This window comes from Peromyscus californicus, unplaced genomic scaffold (genome assembly GCF_007827085.1).
Source record: "Peromyscus californicus insignis strain IS unplaced genomic scaffold, ASM782708v3 Scaffold_21__1_contigs__length_65335640, whole genome shotgun sequence".
In the NCBI taxonomy this organism is placed as follows: Eukaryota; Metazoa; Chordata; class Mammalia; order Rodentia; family Cricetidae; genus Peromyscus; species Peromyscus californicus.
Window position 1 is genome coordinate 18,106,815 of NW_026294514.1, and position 21,208 is coordinate 18,128,022.

The 21,208-nt window shown below is 42.6% G+C and overlaps 1 protein-coding gene across 6 annotated transcripts in view; it reads left to right on the forward strand.

Annotated features, from left to right (window-relative positions):
• The first annotated feature begins 6,212 nt into the window (after positions 1-6,212).
• The window catches only part of Creb1 (cAMP responsive element binding protein 1), a 65,740-nt gene continuing 50,744 nt past the window's right edge, over positions 6,213-21,208 (forward strand). For 2 of the 6 annotated variants that reach the window (XR_008220847.1, XM_052749670.1), the window contains exon 1: positions 6,250-6,458. The gene's annotated coding sequence lies outside the window, so the exon portion shown is untranslated. Of the gene's footprint in view, positions 6,459-18,597; positions 18,714-21,208 lie in introns of all 6 variants that reach the window. The other 4 variants (XM_052749671.1, XM_052749672.1, XM_052749675.1 and 1 more) reach the window with 4 other exon arrangements.

Consider the following 21,208-nt stretch of genomic DNA (forward strand, 5'->3'; position numbering starts at 1 on the left):
GTCAGTCTGGAGATAGATTTTTCAGGTACCAATGAGGTTCCCTGTCGGAATAGATGTGGGATAAAGAAGGACTCTATGAATCAGGCCAACATTTTAACTTCACTAATTAAGATGAGAAAAGCCAACGTTGTCTGACGGGAACCAAACCATCTATTTTGGGTGGATTGAATTTGAAGTCTGGTAGTCATTTGTTCCACCTTACAATGTCACAGCCTTGCTTGTGGCTCTCTAGGGCCTTTGACTACTTACTGTCCTACTGCTCCTGGACATCTGACCCCAGGCTGTAGACCCAACAGCACTCTGCCCTGTGCCCAGGCGACACATCTTTAGAGAGCTGAACATCCACACAACATGGAAGTATGTGTGCATTACTGAGATGCAGGGAGAGTGGTGTAAGCAAACTTTTGACTGAGTCTTGACCTCTCCTTTCCTCCTGTTTCCTGAGATTCTGCTCTCTAAGAAAATAGTACAGATACTTTTGCCTCAGGTCTGCCTTCTGGGAGAGCACGAGCCAAGACAACATCTAAGTGGATACGTGGGGAGGAAGCTGTTTAAATGAGTCTCAGTTTGGGAGAGTGATTTAGGACCATGAAAATTTGTGTATTGTGAATTAGATACTAGTAGACATTACGGTCAATGGAGACCATCACGATACTGGTTGAAAGCACAAAGGAATGAACAAAAACAGACAGTTTGAAGATTTTAGTCCCCGGGAGAGCAGAGACCATCAGATCTATTCACAGCTGTCACTCCGATTTCTAGAAAAGTGCATGGCACAAAGCTGGTGCTCACCAGAAAGTCTTAGGTTGAATGAAGTAGATCACTGGAGCCTTGGGGTTAGCTAGGAAAGGAAGTCAAGTCAAGGAAAGGAAGTAATGAACCTCCATAAGCAGGTTCAAGGAACTTGCACCCTGTGAAGGTGAAAAGTAGGTCTAACAGTGGAAGCCAGAGAGGAAATAACAGAAAAAGGAAGCTGTGGTTAGAGCACAGCTCTCCAGCACACTTTCTGCCTGAAGCCTTTTACAGTTGTCTCATGGGACGCCCCCCCACCTGGGCCTCTTTGAAGATAACTGCATCTTTGACTGGGTCAAGTTATAGCCACGTGGCCGACTTCCATCTTTCTGCACCCCCAGGACAGACCCTACCTTCCAATAGAGACTGGATTTGAAAAAAATGGAGGTGACTTCAAGTCCCAGAAACACCAACTGTGCGTTTGAAAGTTTGGCATTCCTGGTTTATGTCTCCGGTGCACAGACTTAAGCTAAAGCGGAGTGTACATTAGAAGGCTGCGTTTCAAACTGAGATTATGCCCAAGCACAGCCAAATAACTTGCGTTGAATGAATGGATACGAATGAGCAAAGTTATGTGGGTGAAGAGGCCACTGGATAGAAAGCATGACTTAAGTCCCACTGGTCTGGTAGTCTGATTCGGGTGCAAACGACAAAACAGGCCTGCTGTTTGAACGCACTTAAGAATTGGCAAATGTGGGGAAAAAAATAAGGTCTAAATGAAGGTCGGTGTGAATGAAAGGGAAAAGAGAACACCAAAACAAGTTTAAACGTTTGGCAGGTGTCTTAGCACACTTTCCATTGCTGCTATAAACACTGCCCCAGACCAACTTGGAGCAGAAGGGTTTATTCAGCTTACAACTCCCAGGTCGTAGTTCAACTATGAGAAGGCAGGGTAGGACTTCAAGGCAGGAACTGAAGCAGAGGCCACAAAGGAATGTTGCTTAATGGCTTGTTCTCCACGGCTTGTTCAGGTTCCTTTTTTTTTTCCTCTGAGACAGGGTTTCTTTGTGTAGCTTTGCACCTTTCCTGGATCTCGTTCTGTAGACCAGGCTGGCCCCGATCTCACAAAGATCCACCTGCCTCTGCCTCCCGAGTGCTGGGATTAAAGGCGTGCGCCACCACTGCCCGGCTTTCAGGTATCTTTTTTATACACTCCAGGGCCACTTGAGCAAGGTTGGAACTATCTACAGTGCCCCCTCCCCCTATTCAGTCATTAATCAAAAAAATGTCCCATAGACTTGCCTGTACGCCAGTCTGATGGAGCCATTTTCTAAGTTGAAGTTCCCTCTTTCCAGATGATCCTAGCCTGTGTCAAGTTGACAATAATGATGATGATGATGATGATGGTGATGATGAGCACAGAGGGGAATATATGACATGGATAGACAATTCTAAGATGTTAGTATCATATATAAGGCCAGAGTAAGAAAAACAGCAGGACAATAGCAAACCCAGTTTTAAAAACGCATTTGACATAAGGACAGTTATCCAAATAAAACTAGCAGTAGCCAACATTTTTATGAATTCAAGACGTGTGAAACACTGCTCTTAGGACACTTCACATTTATTTCGTCATTTCATCACAACAGCGTTTTGAGGTAGGTGCTATTTTCCTTGTTTTACAGAGGGGGATACTGAGTCACAAGAGAGTAAGCCATTGGCCCAGAGTCTTAGCTAAGTGGCTGAGCTAGTACAACGAATGAAATGTTTGTGCTCCTGCTGAAATCCCATCCACCAACACGTCGGTGGAGCTTTTGGAGGTAAATGGGTCACGATAGCGGAGCCTCTATGAATGTGGTTCCTACTTGGCTTCTCTGTGGTTGTGCTAAAGTGCTGAGCCAAAGCAGTTTGGGCAGGGAAGGGTTTATTCCATCTTACAGCTCCCAGTCCATCACCATCAAGGGGAGCTAAGGCAGGAAGCTGGAGGGCGAGGCGGAAGCAGAGACAATGCAGGAATGCTGCATACTGGCTTGCTCTGCCTGACTTGCTCAGCTTGCCTTCTACAACCTAGGACCATCTGCCCAGGGGTGGCACCAACCACAGTGGACTGGCCCGCCCACACCAGTCCTTAAATAAAAATACGCCCCAAGAACATGCCCACAGACCAGTCGGATGGAGGCAATTCCTCAACTGAGATTCTCTCTTCCCGGGTATGTCTAGGTTTGTGTTGTTGGTAAAAAACTAACCAGGATATATCCTTAAAGATTTATTTAGTGTATCTTTGGCTGCATACATGTATGTATGTGCACCACGTGGTGCCCATGGAGGCTAGAAGAGAGTGAGGAGTGGATGAAGTCCTGAGTGAATGTGTGTTGTTGACATGAGCACGGCCATGTTAAGGACACCAAAGCCCCATGGGAACAGCAAGGCCTTCCCTTTGTTCCAAGTATGGATATTCATTGATGAAAGACTGTCCTTTAGCTTAGGCCAGAACATGCATAAAGTACCTACCACAGCTCCCTCATCCCCATGCCTGCAGCCTCAGACTGCTCCCCTGCTGGCCTCCTCTTTTGTGTTACATATAGTGAACGTGCTGTTTCCGGCTGGTGGTGGTGCCTCTCCATCCAAGTGCAAGGCCTAGCCCATCCCAGCTTTACGTTACTTGTGTCTGCCAGTTCTTCATTCCCTGTTGCTCCACACAGGTCAACTCTAAAGCCACGCAGGTTAAGGTAGAAGATGGCAACAGATGCCCTGGAACTGGAGTTACAGGCTGCTGCAGGCTGCCATGTGGGTGCTGGCAATAAACCCGGTTCCTCTGCAAGTGCACTTAACCGCTGACCTGTCTTTCCACCCAGTCAGTACCCTTAAAAAAGGAACCCGAGAGTTCTCGACCGCTTTTTCACATTGGGAGGCTGCAAGGAGAAAATGGCCATTTGCACCCCAGAAAAGAGAGAGGTTCAGAGCCTGGCCATCCTGGTAGTCTGCTCTCAGACTTCCAGATTCCAGAATTGGAAGAAACTTGTTTGTAAACCACTAAATCTAAACTCTTTTACAACAACTCAAATTCACTAAGAATAGGATTTGAACCCAAAGATGTTATAAAAAAAATAGTCTGGAACCACACAGAAATCCAGTTTGTTCAATAAATATTTAATGAGCACTGCTATATTCTAGATATCACGTTGCTAGGGATGGGGAGGAAGAAAAGCAGGCAGTAAAAAGACAGAGGGAATCCTGCCCTGTACACACATTACAAGGAAAATGGACAAATAAATGACAGCTATGACAAACCAGAAAAGAAAGTGACAGATTACAACTTGATAAAAGTATTCTGGGGGAAGGGGATGGCAAGCGCAACCCCCGAGGTCAGAGCCTGCCCTAGAAGGGAAAGGGGAAGAAGAGCCTGAGAAATAGAGACTAGTTAACATGGCTGGAGAACAGAGCGTAAAGGAGGCAGCTGGAGAAGGTAGGAGAGACAAGTCCGGATAACGGAGCTTTAGCCAGTGTATACTAAGCAAAATGAAAGCACGGAAGGGCTTTGGGAAGGACAGTGACTTGACTGGATCTGTGTCCTTACAGTTCATTTGGCAGCAGAGTGGTAAACAGACTGGAGTGAGGCAAGAGCAATTTTGGAGAACTCGGACAGTGGCCACTGCAGGACTACAGGCGAGACAGAAAGGCAGCTTAGCGGAGAGCGTGGCGGCAAAGGAATGGATGACGTGGCGACAGAGGTCATACACCCACATCTTCAGGAAGCAGACAATCCAGGCGACCCTAACTCGAATCGGGAGTGTGCTAGCTTTCTAGAGTATCTGAATGGTTGTCCCGACCCTTTACTGAGCTAAGGACCGTGGGAGGGAGGTTAGGAAGGACTGTTGAGGAGAGCTGACATATTCTGGCCATCCATCCATGTGGACCTGAAGCAGAGGCTGCTGCAAAAATGAATTTAGAGTTCCGGGGCAAGGCTTAAATGAGGACTGGAGCTCCGAGAGAGGGCATAGCAGAAGAGGATGAATCCACCGAGGAAAGAGACTATCGGGGGACTCTGAGCTCAGGGCTCAGATGATTCCAGGCCAGGAGAAGCTAGTTGTTGAAGAGTTGGGGTAAGGGGAAAACTGGCAGGAGAAGAGCCTAGAGTGTATCTGGAAGACTCCCAGCAAGGTCAAATGCTGGGATGGTCTTCTAAAAGGAAGACTGAAAACTAGATAGACAGGAAGAATGTGACTATTCAGAGCCAATGCAAATGGAGAGGGATAGTAAGGGACAGGCAGAGCGCTAAGAGGGACTGAGGGAGGAAGCTTTTTTTACATTATTTATTGGCCACATATACTACTACTGTGTACTATGATGTAAGTGCTGAGGTCAAAGGGCAACTTATGGGTGTGGGTTCTCTCCTCCTGCCATGTGGGTTCAGGCAAGTAATCCCAGATTAACAGGCTGGGTTAGGTGGCAAGGGTCTTTATCCATATCACCGGTCCCAGGAGAATATTTTCAAAGAAAGGGAGAGGCATTAGCATGTTTACAGTTCTGGTTAGAACCAAAAGGAAAACCAAGTTACTCTTCAGCGGCAATGTCCCTGGGAAAGCAGGAAGGGGTAGGGCACAGAACAGAGACAAACTCAGTGTTAGAAAATGTCAATAAGGGCCAGAGTCCAGCAGGAAAAAATTATAGGGAGAAGGCTGAGAGGTTCAACAAAGAGGAGTGGAGAGCTGGTGCTGAGGGGTAACCTCAGAGAGCAGCTGCCCTGGCTGGCTACGGAAGTCACACTCTGTCAAGTTCCAGGGGTGCAAAGGATGGAAGCCGCGCCACCGCGCCGCAGCTGCATGCCACCGCTGCAGAAATGGCTGAGAAAAGGCAACACAGGATGTTGCCTGAAAAAGAAAAAAAAAAAAAAAAAAAGGCAGGCAGGTAGGGTGAGAGTCTATTTCGAGTGTTAGCAGCCGCATCGGCCAGAGCAGATCACTTCTCCGGCCTCAGAGGGAGGACAACGTCCCCCAGGGCTTTGGCTGTACGCGCTACGTGTTCTGTAGCTTTCATCCCTGCAAAGAACCAGCTCGGCCCGCTGCAGACCATTCTCTGCAGATTCCCCTGGCCGGTGGCCGGTATCTGCTTGCCCTTCCAGCACCGCCCGGGCGGCTACGGGCTCTCGCTGCACGTCAAAGTTCCCGGGCGGTCTGCATCCGCCGCAGGATCAGACCGCGCGGGGGTTTCCATCAAGTCCCCGCCACCCCGGGAATCCCCCCATCTGGCCCACACACAAACCCCGCTTCCTCCAAATTGCCTCAGCCGGCGTTTGAAGCCTCCGCACGCCGCATTGAGGTTTTGGACCCGCTCCTTCCAGAGCCGGTCTCAGGCCGCCTACACCTGCCTGCCACCATCCGATTCCTTCGCGGCTCCCGGAAGAGGCCGAAGGCCTTCGGCAGGTTCCGCCGCCAGCGCGTGGGGGGCGGGGCCTGTCGAGCGACTCCGGGGCCGAGCTCGGCTGTTTCCGTGAGTGGCCGCTGCGCACTCGGCACTGGGCGGCGCTGGCTGGCTCCCTGGCTGCGGCTCCTCAGTCGGCGGCGGCTGCTGCTGCCTGTGGCCCGGGCGGCTGGGAGAAGCGGAGTGTTGGTGAGTGACGCGGCGGAGGTGTAGTTTGACGCGGTGTGTTACGTGGGGGAGAGAATAAAACTCCAGCGAGATCCGGGCCGCGAACGAAAGCAGTGACGGAGGAGCTTGTACCACCGGTAAGAGGAGCAGGAGGAGGAGGCAGGAGCCGGAGAGAGCCGGGGGGACGGAGGGGGGCCGGGGAGGCGCCGGACACCCGCGCTCGGGGCCTTCCCCTCGCAGGAGGGGCCGCGGTAAAGATGGAGCCTCCGCCCGAGCCCCACAACACCGCCGCCGCTCGCAGCGAACAAAGAATAATGGCGGCGGACTGGAGCCAGCGGCGGCCGGGCGGCAGCGACTCTGCCTTGCAGCCAGCGGCGGCGCTCATGGCGGGGGGCGGCCGGGGCGGGGTGCGAGCGGGCGGGCGGGCGGACGGGCGGGCAAGCAGGCAGCCGGGCGGCAGGCCGGCCGGCCGCGGCAAGCTGGCGCCCGCGTTCCCGCCGCCGCCGCCGCCGCCGGGCCGGGCCGGGCGCGGAGCCGGAGCCGGAGCGGAGTGCAGCCGCCCCGGGGGAGGCCGGCCGCCCGCCCGCCTGCTCGCCCGCCCGCCCGCTTGCTCGCCCGCCCGCCCGCTCGCTCTTTCGCTCGTTCGCCCCGGCTGTGCCGGGCTGGCCGCCCGGGCCGCCGCCTGGGTGCCCGTGGGGGGTGGCGGAGGAGGAGGAGGAGGAGGAAGAAGAAGAAGGCGACAGTTGAGGGCAGAGGAGGTGAAGGTGCTCTCCCTGCCGCCTTCGCGGCGGTGCCGGCTCGGCGAGCGGACGAGCCGCAGAGCAGCAGCGTCCGACCTGCTTTTCCTCTCCGCTCTTTGTGCAATAAAGTTCGAAACCCAAGGTTTTCTCTGGTGCTGTATTTCATTCTTGCCCCGCTCCCCTGCTCCCACGCGGTTGGAGAAAATGCTGTTTTCTGCCCTTGGCTGCTCTAAGGGGGGAGTTTTGACTATGTCCCTCACCCCTCGGTTTTGAAGATGAAGAATAAAAAAAAAAAAAAAAAGACAACTACTCAGTAGTCATGGCAATGCATTCTTTTGGGAAGGAAAGGGGTGCTAAGAAAACATATTTGTAACAACTTTTTACAGAAACTGTTGGGATCTTGTAAAAGGGAAGCTGGGGTTTGAAAACGGTTTCGGTTTTAACTCTTTTCAATAAGATAATAATCACTTGAAGTCAATCATTCTGAAACCCTTCTTAGAAACGAATATTAGCTGAGGTACTTTTTGTTTTATATCATTGGGGAGAGGCAGTCTTGCCAAGGTTTTTTGAGTCATCGGATCTCCCCTTAATCTTGCTCACTCACTACCATGTTTCTCACACACTTCTGTCTAAACTTTAATAGAAGATTGATAGAATTCTCGCTCTAAAAATAGTCATTGAAACGGTCCATTATTTATGTATTATACAGCAGGTAATCCCAGTCTGAGGTTGGTGACAATTTAAGCCAGCGGAGGTTGTGGTGTTCCTTTCCTTCACCTACAGTGTTGGCAAACGGGACTGTCAAAAAGTCATCGACACATTAAATATTGAAAGATTTTCAAAGAGCATTGCAGTATGACCTATTTAAACCTGCCGTATTTTCTCAAAAGTTACAGTTTGATTCTAGTCTCAGTCTGCATCCCCTCTGCCTTCTAAAGGTTTAGCAGAAGATACTTTGGGGCCATCTATTAAAATCTTGTGCACCTCGTGATCATTTCCCAACCTAAAAGCAAAGCCCCAAATCATTATTTTCGCTGTTTTGAAAGGTGCACAGTTTGTTTTTAAAACAACCAGTTCCTCTACAATTGAATTGTGACTGATGCATACAAGGGTTTTGGTTAGGAATAAACATTGATTGACAATAGAATCATTGTGTTTGTTTTTCCTGTGTGTCAGTAAGAACTCTGAAACTTTGTTGCATCGATAGTCTTTAGCACTCAGCAATTTGCCATTGTCAAGAAAATTAAGATGCAATAGAGATAATGCTTCCATAGGATTGAGAAGACAGTTTTATTTCCACCCAGTGAAATTTTATACATGGTGATAATAGTAAAATAGTTTTTCCCAGAGATTTTCTACAAGCCAGTAGAGATGATATATGAAGATGAATTTTTCCCTTCTGAGAATAAAATTTTTTTCCTGATGCGTCCTTTCTTCAGTCTTGACCAAAAGATATTTTAAATTTTATTTATGGAGAATCAGACTGATTCTCAGCAATTGCAAGTAAAACGTGGAACACTTTTTGTCTACATTAATTTTCAAGCATTCACCTAGAACCTGGCACTAAATTGTAATTCTCTCAGGGGCCAGTAAAATTTACAGCTGTGTCTGTTTCTCTCTTCCTTCTTCCTCGCTTTTATTTATTTATCTATTTATTTAGAAAGCTAATGAATTATTTGATAGAATTTATCTAGTGGATACTAAATGAACATTTCTTTTGGAACTTGAAACTAGTGTTAATCACTTTTGAACAAAATTTCAAATACTCAAGAGCCCTAAGAAACAGAAACCTGATACATAAATTTCCTTTTTCCACTTTCAGAAACTCATTTATCAGCTCTAAATTAGGAGAAGTTTTAGTTTTCTTAGAAAAGTAGCAGTGTCTCTCCTAAGGCACTTGTTTTTGTTGGTTGTGAGTAGTTGTATTTTTTTTTTTTTAGCCTCACCTTCTATACCCTGTTTTTAAACAGCAGAGAACATTGTTTACTTGTGACAGTGCTTACGCTACATTGTTTACTTGTGACAATACTTTCTCTATGTTACTGAAAAGTAAAATGTTAATAATTCCATAAACAGGTAGATTGGCAGATACAGCCATATAAAGTTTCCAGTTACACATTCATGTAACCATCTTTCTTGCTGTGTTACTTCAGCACTGGCTTCTGTATTTTGAATAGTTAGAGCTCAAGTCTGAGCTTAAGAATATAGCAGATAATATCAGAAAGTAGATAATTACAGCAGTTAGTTCTTTGTGCATGTGTGAACTTGACTATACTGTTGTAACACTTGACTACAGTCCATGGTGATTTGAATGTTCAACACTTCCTGTGACAGACAGTGCCGTGAAAGAGCATCTATCTGGTTTGGAAACATGACAAGTCCGCTTTGAATCCTAGCATTGCCAGTCTTCACATGCCTGCAACTGGGAATTTTGTGACCAAGGGAAAGTGTCTACTTTGTCTGCCTTGGCTTCCTCATTTGTACAATTAGAAGAATAGCATGTACTTCTGGTGTTTTTAGGTAAATAGAAAGTACTTTTTTTTCCCCCTAATGTGGGCCTGCACCAAATTATAACTGTTCATCTTAGCTTTAATTTCCTACCTTTGAGGCCTTCTTACGGGTGTCTTAATCTCTCCAGACTTACTGTGTTTAATACACTAGACCAGGCCGGGAGGTGGTGGTGCACACCTTTAATCCCAGCACTCGGGAGGCAGAGGCAGGCAGATCTCTGAGTTTGAGGCCAGCCTGGTCTACAGAGTGAGATTCAGGAAAAGCACAAAGCTACACAGGGAAACCCTGTCTCGAGAAACAAACAAACAAACAAAAAAACCCCAAAAAATACACTAGACCAGAAAAGTCCCTCAAATCCAGTGAGGAATTTCACTGTCTTGACTCTCAAGGAACTGTTGGGAGCAGTTATTTATCATTAGAAAACAATCAAAGGAAAAAGAACATTCTTGGTGAAATAAAAAGAAGTCCCTCCTCCCCCCCCATTTTTGTATTTTCAGTTTTGTTTTTTAAATTAATTGTTCAGATGGTTATAGTACAAAACAAAGTATAGCAAAATATTTGCCTCTATTCTCTTATCCACTGTGGCCCACATGTCTTCAGAAACACTATCCATATACAAGTAAATATGTATTTGTATCTCCCACTTTATACAAACTTAGCACACAGTACAGACTGTCTTAAACTCTGTTCTCCCTTACCTGCCTGTCCCTCTGACACTTGTTTCCCAGGCTAATTATAATAGCTTAGCAGTTGATTTGTATAAGCACACAAAGGCCTTTTATAAATATCTTTACGTATATATGTATATGGTTGATTGTATGAATGGGCACTGTGCATGTGCAGAAGCCTGAGATGGTCAGAAGAGAACATTGACTCAATCCCCTGGAACTGGAGTTGCAGGCACTTGTGAGCCATCATGTGGATGTTGGAACCCAACCTGGGTCCTCTTCAAGAGCAGTAAATGCTCTTAACCACTCAGGCCATCTCTCCAGCCTGGACCTTTTTTAAACAGCATGTTTTATATGGATATGCTTAAATCTATTAACCTTTTAGTGAACTGATTCTAGGACATACATGACCTTTTAAATTGTAATGCCACCATGCTTGGTAGTAGTACACACCCTTAATGGGGGGGGGGGGGGGGCGGGGCGGGGCAAAGGCAGCTGGATCTCTGAATTCAAGGCCAGCAGCCTGGTCTACAAGTCAAGTAAGTTCTAGCCAGGGCTTCCTGGTGAAACTTGGTCTCAAACAAATAAACAGAAATTTATTTAAGCAAGAATCATTTGAGCGAAAAATAATGGGGTAGTTTGTGAAAGGAAGTTGACATTTAAACTGCCTTAGTTTTTGCTGCTTTAGTTAAAGACTAAGATGGCTCTAGGGACAAGCAAGATGTGTAGGAAGTTAACTCAAAAGGTGAGGTTAGTCTGGCTTTAACTTTGCTTCGTTACCATCCTGAACTTTCAGTTATTATTTTGACCAAAAAAGTATCAGCAGTTTTCTCTATTGATAAAATAAGAGTGTTTCATTTAGTCTAGTGTTTTGTTTTGTTTGGAAGGGAGGATGGTTCTTTTCTTCTCTATTCATTTTGGTTGTTTGAGAGAGGGTCTTATTGTGTAGTCTAAGACTTTTCTAGAACTCAGTATGTAGCCCAGGTTGGCTTCAGACTTGAAATCATTCAGCCTTAGCTTCTTGTAGCCTTTTGGGTACTAGGATTATAGTACTCTGATGGTTTTTTGTGTTATTATTATTATTTAGTGTAATTAATCAGTAAGTTTTGTATTTCTTGCTTAAATAGAAATGAATAGCTTGACTCACGTCTGTCTCCTGAGATTCACACTGTACTATTTTTTTTTTGAAAGCCCCTAGTCAGTCAGCTGGACAAAGTAAAATGCATTTCAACCCAAGCACAGAACAAATCTCAATAGCTCTTTGTTTCCTTCTTTGCTCTTCAAAGCAGCATTAAGCTGTAGTGCATTTTATGTATACATGTGACAGATTTTCTAAACAGTGCATCCCACTTTTTTCTTTACTTACTAAAGCTGTCATGGTAGACTTAATTGTTTGTAGGTACAAGGGCTTAAATTGAGAATGAAAGTGTTGTGGCCATGCAGGCTATAGTTTTATAAGACTTACTGTTGCTTGCAGGTTCTTAGTATTATAAAATATTAACATGCTATTTTTACCTGCTGCATAATTAAGGTGTGCACAAAGCATTTGTACAGATTTGGGAAGAATGAAGGCAGATGACTTGTGAGTATTTGCAAGCTATCAGTAAGGTAAATATTTTCTCTGTGTGTTTGAGTTGCTTCCTGGTGTGGAATCAGAGCTCACTGATGTACAACAAGCTGATAATGTGAAAATAGCTATTTTGTTACGTTCTTCCTCCAGTGTAATCTTTTCTTTTCCTTTTTTTTTTGAGACAGGGTTCCTCTGGGTAGCCCTGGCTGCCCTGGAACTTGTAGTGTAGACCAGGCTGGCCTTGAATTCTGCTTCCCAAATGTTGGGATTAAAGGCATGGCTGGCTTAGAATCATTGTTTTAAACTAAGTATAAACTTATTACATCTATAAATGTGGGTTTTTGAAATAAAATTTGAATAAGGGCAGCCATTTAGTTTTTTTCCAACATTCAAAATTCAATTCTTCCCTTAATTTGTGCACACTCTTATCTCAAGTTATGGTTTTGTTTGTATTATGTTCTCCCCTTTTCTTAATTCTTCCAGACAAATTCATTGAAAAATATATTTTATTATATTTTGCCCAGATTTTTTATTATCTATTGGATTACTAAAGAAAAAAAAATTAACGTCTTTCATATTCTCATTCACTTTTAACAGATAAATATAAAGTGGTAACTCCCCTAATACATACTATTTTATTTATTCGCACATTAGACATTCTAGCCATGAAACATTTTCCAGAACTACTAAGTACTTAATTCCTGAGGCTGTTTACATAAATCTCCAAACAGTAGTTAGAACTGGTCATATAACTCCTTGAGAGCACTTGCCTATCATGAACAAGGGCTTGATCTAAGTAACTTGAAGCAAGGTTTGGTGAGGAGGTAATCTAGGAGATTGACAGAGAATTTTTTTCTGACAGGAGAAAAGATTGATCCTTAGTTGAAGAATAGTAAGTTGAGTGGGAAGATAAAATAGCTAAGTAATGACCTTGATGCAGAAATAAAGTGTGGATCCGAAAGTTAACTAATGTCAGCCATGATGGAAGGTTTCCTTCCCAAACGCTAATGGATCTTCTTTGAAACTAGGATTTGTTCAATCAGTTTTAGTTGTATCCTAATAAGCTGATTATTTGCATGTGAGATTCTGGTTGCAATTCTGATATAGATGTAACAAACACTGTTTAATTTAGCCAGGATATAATAAAAATAAAAACATTTTTGAAAAATTTATCCCCTGCTTGTTTTAGTAATTGACAGGAAGAAACTTGGAGGCATCTTATTTTCATCACTAAAGTGATATTATTGCTTATTTGGAAGCATTTATATTCTTAGGGTTTTGTTTGTTGTTTGTTGTGTGTGTGTGTGTGTGTGTGTGTGTGTGTGTGTGTGTGTGTGTGTGATTTGTTTGTTTGTTTTGAGACAAAAGTCTCCCTTGTGGCTTGGCTAGCCAGGAACTCACTTTGTGGACCAGGTTGGCCTTGGATCTCGGGATCTACCTTCCTCCGCCTCCTGTGCTGAGTGCTGGGATTAAAGAAAGGCATGCCCCACCACCAACAGCTATTGTTACTCTTGAAGGGGTATCATTGTCTTGAATCAGTAGAAGCCTTATAGTTTGCTGCAAATAATAATAGTAATATTCTGCTGTTATGTGTTGCTGTTTATCAGCCTAATTTGTTCATGGAACATTTGGTGGAATAATTACAAGAAAATGTATTTAAGTAGTTAAGAAAATAATTCCCAGGTATGAAGTGAAGGTTGTTTAGGTGCTGTAAGTACAGTATCCATATGTGTCTCCTGCCCACAAAGAACTTGCAGTACATCCTGGAGGGGTGCTGATGCAAGGACACTTGCTCACTGCTGTCCTGAAGACCTATGGAGTTTAGAAGAAGAAAATTCATGTGGCAAGTCTTGGTGGGCAGGCAACATTCAAATGGAATATTGAAGAATCTGTAGAAGTAGGCAGCAAAATACACTACAAAATGAGGACAGTGAAGTTCAATGAATTTGATATGTGTACACATTGGTGAAGAGAGTGTTAGATTAACCGTAGTTTGACATTATAAGGAATCCTGAATATGAAGCACAAATTTAAGTTTTTGTAAGAAGCAAGATACACACACACACATACACACACACACACACACACACACACACACACACACACACACATACATACAGCTGAAAAACAATGAATTATTTTAAAATGTAGATTTCTTGACCTCTAGTGTATTGTAAAGGACATCATAGCTTCTCTATCAGCTTGATGAAGTGTTACTGCTATGTATAATTCACCTGTTTGGCAGATACAGTTCAGTGGTTTGTAATGTGACCAAAGTATGCATCTGTTACCACAGTCAGCCCTGGAACATACTCATTACTTCAGATAGAAACCATCACCCCCTAAGCTCCCTGCATAGCAGCCCTAGACAACTGCTGATCTGCTTTGTGCTTTATAAATGACCTGTTTTAGACATTTCATATGGATAAAATCATACAATGTATTCTTAATCATCATGAGCTTCTTACCATATTATTTTCAAAGTTCACTCATATAATATGTATCAGTATTAATTTTTGTTACCAAATAATAGTCTATATTATACTCATTATTTACTCATTAGTTCATGGACACTTTTTGACTAAATGATATTAATGTAGACATTTTCATTTACCTTGCATAGATGTCCAGGAAAGTGTTGAACTGTGTGTTAACCCTGTTGTAGCTGTTTGAGGAACTGTCAGGTCGTTTTCTAAAGTCACTGCATGTATTTTACATTCCAGCCAGCAGTGTATGAGGTCCTGGTGTCACCATGTCCTCATTAACACTTGGTACTCTAGTTTCCCATTGTGTCTGTTCTTGTGGGTACCAAGAAAGCTATGCCATATGGTTTTAATTTTTATTTCCCTAATGATATCAGACATTTTTTCAAACATGTTTATTGGTCCTTTATATATCTTTGAGAAGTATCTATTTAGATCCTTTGCCTGTTTTTAAATTGAATTATCATTCTGGGTATAAGTGCCTTACCAGTTACATAATTTACATTTTTCTCTCTTATCGATTGTCATTTCACTTTTTTTTTTCCCTTTGGTTTTTTTTTTTTCCAGTGTCTCACTATATAGCTCTGACTGTCCTGGAACTCACTATGCAGACCATGCTGGCCTCAGACTTACAGATGCCCATCTGCCTCTGCCTTCCAAGTGCTGGGATTAGAGGTGTGTGCCACTACACCCTGCTCCATCATTTTTTAAAAAATTATTTTTATGTATTTATATTTTATGCATGAGTGCTCTGCATGCATGTAGACCTGCATGCCAGAAGAGGGCATCATATTCTATTATAGTTGTGAGCCACCATGTGGTTGCTGGGAATTGAACTCAGGACCTCTGTATGAGCCATCTCCGTCCATTACTTTCTTGATATTATTATTATTTAAGGCATGAATAGTTTCATTTTTATTTCTAGTTCATCAGTTCTTTTCTTTTTTGCTTGTGCCTTCGGAATCTTTTTTGTGGGGGAAGGGGTCGTTTTTTTGAGACAGGATTTCTCTGTGTAACAGCTCTGGCTATCCTGGAACTCACTTTGTAGACCAGGCTGGCCTCAAACTTACATAGATTTGCCTGTCTCTGCCTCCAAAGTGCTGGGATTAAAGATTTCCGCCACCACTGCCTAGCTGAATCTTTTTCGTTTCCTTTTTTTTTTAATGTCACATTTTCCAAATAAGTCTGAAAGCCTAGCAAACAATGCCACTGTAGTGAAAAACAATTGAAGTCTCTAATGTATGTGGAGCTGTACCCTACCTCCTGCTCTTCTCCATTAATCTGTGTCCATAGCCTTTTTTGAAGTGACTGATGAAAGAAAATGAAAATGAAGAGCCAAGAAGTGACAGTTTTGAGCATAACATAGTCATTGGCTACTTTTTGAGTGAATTTATGGTGTTAGTGTGGGTGCCGTGTATTTACTTATAAATTATTCTAGTTGGGAAATTCAGTTTTAAACTTACACATGAGGTGAGTGATAGTGCGTTCGTTTTCTTTTAGAAAGACTGAACTGGCCCTTTGGAATGTAAATGATGTACTCACTGTCATAGGAAAGCATTTGTTTTTTTGTAGCATTTTCTCTCTGTGAAAAAGTTTTCAAGGCTCTTGTTTTATTAATAACTGCTAAAGTTTGTCTCTAAGAAGTATCAGTTTTAGTTTATAAATTGATCACTTGGAGGAAATATTCTAGTGTAGGTCATGGAAAAATGAATTAATTTCAGTATGTTTTCAGTTAGATCTGTATCAGTGGAGAGATTACAGTACATGCCAGGTCATGTAACCCCCCCCCCCAATTTCTCATATCCCAGTCGTCATTTCCAGATAGAAGTGTGTGGTTTTAAATAGCTTATTAAATAGTAGTATTTGTTAGAGGGAATATTTATAGGGAGATAGATCATAAGTTTACTTTATACTTGTCTCCTTTGATACAATATTTCATCTCTAAATTGTAAGCTCTTTGAGAAAATGTTCTTGTGTGTTTTAATCCATTGCCTTTCTGGTTTTTAGCAGAACATCCACTGTACAGGAAGCACAGAACACCCCCACCCCACTTCCACCCTCACACAACCCTGGCAGGGTTTTTCTGTGGAGCCCTGACTGCCCTGGAACTAACTCAGAGATCCACCTGCTTCTACGCGCGCGCGCGCACACACACGCACACACACACACACACACACACACACACACACACTCAAGTGCTGAGATTAAAGGTGTGTACCACCAGGCCTGGTTTAATTGCAGATTTTTTTTTTAACCTAAAGAGGAAATTTATTTTTTGTGGCATAAAAAAGTGTTTTGTACTTTGAGTTTTCATTAATTCTGATGGTTTACATAGTGTTATCTTCTTCTGAAACCTAAGAATGGTATTGAAATTGTGTTAATCAAAATGACTTTTTGAGAAATCAGTATCATGATAATAAAAACATATGTCTACCTGGAAGGTTAGACTTGATGTTGATTACTTCAAGACTAAAGATAAAAATACTGAACCATGTCTTCTCTCAAAACCATACATAAAGAAAAATATCCTGTATAATACTTTGATGGTGAATGCATGTCATTATATATGTGTCCAGATTCACAGTATGTTACACCAGTAATAAACCCTAATGTAAAAAAATAAGTAAATAAAATAAAAATAAAAATGTGTGCCATTGTTTGCATGCCATTTATCAGTTTTTTAGAATATTCATGTCTTTTAAATATAGTTTACTATATCTTTGGGGTTTTGTTTTTTTTTTTTCACTTGCTGACTGACTGGTAGGCAACATATAATTATGATTTGCATATTTCGTTAGTCTGTAGAGTTTCAATGTTTACTATACATACAGTTTTCCACTTTTATAATATTGATGGCTGTGAGATAGCCCTGCAACCTGTAAATTTCTTACAGACCTCTCAGCATCTGTAGTTGTCTGTGAGGTCAGAGCTAAAGCCAGAATGTGTGTCTTATGACCCCTGCCCTAGCATGCAGTCTCACCTCAGGGAGCTGAGTTTTCACTGTTCTGTATCTGACATGTAAACATTTCACCAAGAGTAGCATTTCAAGATTTAGTTCAAAATAACTAAGATGTTGTTTAAACTACGTTAAAATACGTGGACATTCAGTGTCCATTGAGTGTAGTGATCTCACACAGTCACTTAGGTTTTGCTAATCACATCAAATAGAATACTAAATATTTAACTTCAGGTCATCACTTTGGGATCCTTACAGTTTGGGAATTGGACTAGTTTATAAAGCAGAACTTAAAATATAAAGACAGTTTCACTCTCCTTCATTGTGAAAACTATTTTTGTAAAAGTAACTGCTTTTTGAAGGTGTATAGTCCTTTTTTTTTTTTTTTTAAAGAAACAAGCTTCCAGGTCCATTTTGTAGCACTTTACATGTAGACATTGCCTAGAGTGTCAGCTTTTTGAAAGGCTCAGTGTAAAAAGCTGTATGAGGTGAGTGTTTGCAAAGAAAGTTCACTGGGAAGAGGCGGGCTAAACATGTTGCCATGCGAGGCCAGGCTGAGTGGGTAAAGGTGCTTGCTGCCAGGCCTGATGACCGGAGTTCAGTAGCAGGAACCTCCTAACAGAAGGTGAGAACCCCCACAGAGCTGCCCTCTGACTGCCGTACTTGTGCATGCACATGGTAAATAAATGTTTGTTCTTTAAAGGCACTAATACCATCATTAAAATAACGTTACTGTTGAAATGCTGCACAGTTGCAGTTGCTTGCCAGGCAACACTATCTCCTGGTGACCAGATAGCAGAAAGCTTGTTCTCAGAGCCCTGTGGAGTCTCACCTGAAAGAAAACAAGGCATGTGAATGTTGCCTGTAGTTGAAAAAGAAGATAAGAAACTTGGATTTCTTAGCTTTCTTGTTGAAAAGAACTGTATACTTGATACTCATAAATGACTGCCATAAGTCGCACAGTGTTTACACAAATCACATAACACTTTCCCAATTCACTCTTGCTGAATGCTTGCTTTGAGAACTGCCTTTTCTTAAGCTATACTACATGTTCGGCTTAAGTAATATTGCAGTGTGTTGCTATTTGCTGTCTCCATTTGGAGTGGTGGTTAGGTTATATTGGTGTTTACTGTTGGTACAGATTGTCTGTGAAAGTATGAAGACTAAAGCCTTTCTAGAATTTATTCAAGTATTTATTTATAAGGTGTGTGTGTGTGTGTGTGTGTGTGTGTGTGTGTGTGTGTGTGTGTGTGAGAGAGAGAGAGAGAGAGAGAGAGAGCGCGAGCGAGCGCACACCACACGTGTTTGGGTACCTGCAGCATCAAGAAGAGTGTGTCTCATTTCCTAGAACAAGAGTGACAAGCAATTGTAAACCACCTGGTGTCCTGGGACCTAACTCTGATCGAGGAAGAGTAAGCAAACACTTTTAACTGATGAACTCTCTCTCCAGCCCCTAGAATTAATGTAAGTCATTACGGTACAATCACCTTCATGTTATATGCAACTTTTCTTGTCTTCTGTTATCTAGAGAAGAGACTTAAGTATAGATTTATTCTCTGTTTGAAAAGGGCCTTGGTAAGGGTTCAGAAATTTTGGAACAGAATTTAATCAACTTGGTATAGATAGCTATTTATTTTAGTTGATCTCATTGCCTGTCTTGACTCATTCTTTTAAAATCAATACACTTTGATTTTTTTTTTTTTTTTAGAATATAAACAGTCTGATCAAATCTTGGGTTTAGACAGTTGGGGTTAGTAAATATTGAGTTGGGTATGTGTCTAAAATGGTATGCATATGATGACTGAATATGACTTTCTTACCTGGTTTCAATGAAGGGATGCTATATTTACCACCAAGAGACTATTATGAGTCTCAGAAACTTGGAGCATTGCTCGGGTTGGAGTATTGATTACATACCTCTCAATTCTGATAGACTAGACATATCAAAACAGACGAATGGCAAATGTGAATTGAAGGCAGCAACCAGAAAGAAGGTTGCAGGGGTGAAGGTGGAGGAGTGGAGGCAGTGCCACGTGGTTATTGGCTGTGAAATAACTTGTGCCACACAGAAGCTGAGCTTTTCCAGTCTCCAGTAACATTTCAGAAAGAAGCACGGAGCAGAGGTGGAAGGATGCATTACAAGGCTTTCAGACTCTTCAGAAAACTGAAACCAAGTACAAAAGAACTAGAAATGATTGTATCCCATGTCAGAGTGGGTGTACCTCTGCAGAACATTTGTAATGTATTTAGGACAACAGAGTTGTAAGGTTTATTTTAAAGATTTATCTTTAAGGTGTGTGTGTGTGTGTGTGTGTGTGTGTGTGTGTGTGTGTGTGTGTGTGTGTATGTGTGTGTGTGTGTAGATATGTGCATATAAGTGCAGGTCCATGCTGAGGCCAGAGGTGTCAGATCCTAGAGTGGAATTAGAGCTGCTGGTCATGTGACTGCCGGGAACCAAGCACAGCCCCTCTGAATGAGCAGCACACACTCTTAACTGCTGAGTCATCTCTAACCCTAGTCAGCTTTTAAATTATGTGCCCAGACATGCCTATTGCCAGAGTTGCCCTGGAAACTTCAGAGTTCTGTTTATGTGGTTTCCTTAAATCCCTGGAGTTTGAATAGTTGAAGATGAGTTGTGAGCTTGTTCTTGTGCTGGGGAACCTTTTTCTCATTTCTAGTTGAGGTCGTTTCCATTTTAACAATCAGCATGCGTTCCATTAGTTAGAAATACATTTCTTTGAACTCTTATCTCACATCTTTAAAATAATTAAATTTGTGAGTTTAGGGGCTTAAATAGCCAGGTTATGAGAAGGATGGATCTTTTTTTTTTTTTTTTTAATTTATTTCATTTTATTTATTTATTTATTTATTTATTTATTTTTTTTTTTTTTTTTTTTTTTTTTTTTGGTTTTTCGAGACAGGGTTTCTCTGTGTAGCTTTGCGCCTTTCCTGGAACTCACTTGGTAGCCCAGGCTGGCCTCGAACTCACAGCGATCCGCCTGGCTCTGCCTCCCGAGTGCTGGGATTAAAGGCGTGCGCCACCACCGCCCGGCAATTTATTTCATTTTAAATATGTGTCTGCGTATGTGAGACTAGGCATGTTTGTGCAGGTACTAGCAGAAGCCAGGAGACAGCCTTGGATCCCCTGAAGTTGGAATTACAGGTTTTTGTGAGCTGCCTGATAGGGGTGCTGGGAACCAAACTTAGGGCTCTCCAAGAGCAGTCAGTGTGTACTGTGCACTGCTCAACCATCTCCAGCCCCGAAGATAGATTTACTTTTCAAAAACTTGTAGACTATTGAGGATCTTACGGACTGAGGTTCTTAGGAAAAGAATAAAAATCAGGAAAAAGAAGTGAAGATTCACAACCTCCTTTTCATTTAGTGATTGTCAAAGTGGCAGCTTGGCTAGCTTTGATGAGCTTTAATTTGCAGTTTGATGACAATTTGTGTTAACTTGATGTAGACAGATAGGGAGGTAGTGCTGCCAGATTTATTTCTGATTCAGCACACTTCTGTGTGGGTGCTACTTAGGGAATTTAATGCTACCTTGTTAGAACAGATCCAGTGGTCAGCCTTCATAATACTGACTAATGTGCCACATACAATATTGCCACTATTTTTACTAGTCTGATTTTCCTACACACTTCCACCCTCTGACATGGTAGACATCTTATTGCCTGCTCTCTTGCCCTGCTCCTGCACAGCAGAATGTAAGCACTATAAGGAAAAGTTATCTAAAGTTTCATTCTGTTCTTTGTTTTCTCTTCCTTCAACAATGACCAGCCAGCATGTTTAGATACAGTGTTTTCATCATATAAGCATAATGTGTATCATGTAATTTGATAAAATTTAAGACTATTGTTAGCAAAGTATATTAGTAAAGGGAATTATTTTGTTGTGAATTAGCCCATTGCACTTTAAAAATTCCAAGTCCAGTAACTTTGAGAGTTAGGATTTT